Raw genomic sequence first — 1960 nt, 5'->3', positions numbered from 1 at the left:
ACAAATTCTGAACAAGACATAAAAAGATATCTTTATCAGTATTAATCTTTTACGATAATAAAATCCATATTTTGAGTTTCAAAAATTTTGTCAAATGACGGACTATATTTTCTGTACAGAAAGAAATAAAAAAAAATAAGAATAAGAGAAAAACAAACACAGAAAAACATGGAGAATTTATATGTTTTTATTTCTATCAGGTCAATGGAAAAATCAGGTCAAACGATTTTCCTAGTTTATGTCTCGTTACACATAATTATACCAACATTTTTAAACATAATTATGCTTAAAATATCTGTCCTATACCCCCAAAATATAAGAATAACCAAAACATAACGATAAACACAGAAAACTCGGAGAATTTATTTCTATCAGGCCAATAGAAAATATCAGGTCAATACACTTTCTTGCTTTACAGCTCGTTACTCATAATTATACCGATATTTTTAACCCAAACATACCTAATGTATCTGTCCTATACCCTAGAAATATAAGAATAACCAAAATTTAATGATAAACTCAGAAAACACGGAGATTTTATAAGTTTTTATTTCCATCAGGTCAATATCAGGTCAATAACAAGATGTGTTTGTGAAACACTATGCGCCCGGCGGCAACAAATTTTTAAAACAACATATCTTTAGCATAAAGGTCACAGTGAAGGTCACAAGGTCATTGATCTTGATGTGATTTGAATTATCTTGATTAGTGAAGTATGCGTACCAAATATGAAGTCTCTATCTTGTATGGTTCAAAACTTATGATGAATGTTCAAAAAAGATATTTTTAGCATATAAGACACGTCAAGGTCACAATGTCATTGACCATGGTGTCATGTGAAAGGGCTTCATTAGTGAAGTATGCATGCCATATATTAAGTCTCTATCTTTTATGGTTCAAAAGTTATGGTGAATGTTCAAAAAAGCTATTTTTAGCATATAAGACACAGTCAAGGTCACAAGGTCATTGACCTTGGTGTCATGTGAAAGGGCTTTATTAGTGGAGTATGCATGCCAAATATTAAGTCTCTATCTTTTATGGTTCAAAAGTTATGGTGAATGTTCAAAAAAGCTATTTTTAGCATATAAGACACAGTCAAGGTCACAAGGTCATTAACCTTGGTGTCATGTGAAAGGGCTTTATTAGTGGAGTATGCATGCCAAATATTAAGTCTCTATCTTTTATGGTTCAAAAGTTATGGCAAAGGTTAAAGTTTGCAATAAAACCTCTATTTTTAGCATATAGGTCACAGTCAAGGTCAAAGGTCATTGACCTTGGTGTCATTTGAAAGAGCTTCATCAGTGGAGTAGGCATACCAAATATGAACTCTCTATCATTCATGGTTCAAAAGTTATGGCGAAGGTTAAAGTTTGCAGACAAACAGACAAACAGACAAACAGACAGACAGACAGGACAAAAACAATATACGCCTCGGATCTTTGGATCCGGGCGCATAAAAAATATCAGGTCAAGCCATTTCCGTATTTTGTGGCTCGTTACGCATAATTATAGCAATATTTTTACAAATAAGTATGCCTAAATATCTGTCTTATACCCTAGAAATATAAAAATAACCAAAACATAACGATAAAAACCAAAAAACACGGAGAATTTATAAGTCTTTATTTCCATCAGGTCAATATCAGGTCAATAAAAAAATATCAGGTCAAGCCATTTCCTTAGTTTGTGGCTCGTTGCGCATAATTATACCAATATTTTTACAAATAATTATGCCAGAATATCTGTCTTATACCCCAGAAATATAATCAAAACCAAAACATAATGTTAAACACAGAAAACAAATAAATTATATTAATTTTTATTTCATCAGGTCAATATCAGGTCTTTAGTATATCAGGTCTTTAGTATCTTCCCCTTTCGAGTGTGTCGGACTTTTTCTAAAAGTCGGAAGGGCACCGAAAACCTACCTGTCTCTTGGGTAAACAAAACAAACGATTCA

The sequence above is a fragment of the Saccostrea cucullata genome, unplaced genomic scaffold, assembly GCF_032062105.1.
Source record: "Saccostrea cucullata isolate Sc308-1 unplaced genomic scaffold, CSIRO_AGI_Scuc_v1 ctg673, whole genome shotgun sequence".
Taxonomy (NCBI): Eukaryota; Metazoa; Mollusca; class Bivalvia; order Ostreida; family Ostreidae; genus Saccostrea; species Saccostrea cuccullata.
Note: the sequence above shows the minus strand (reverse complement) of the source record.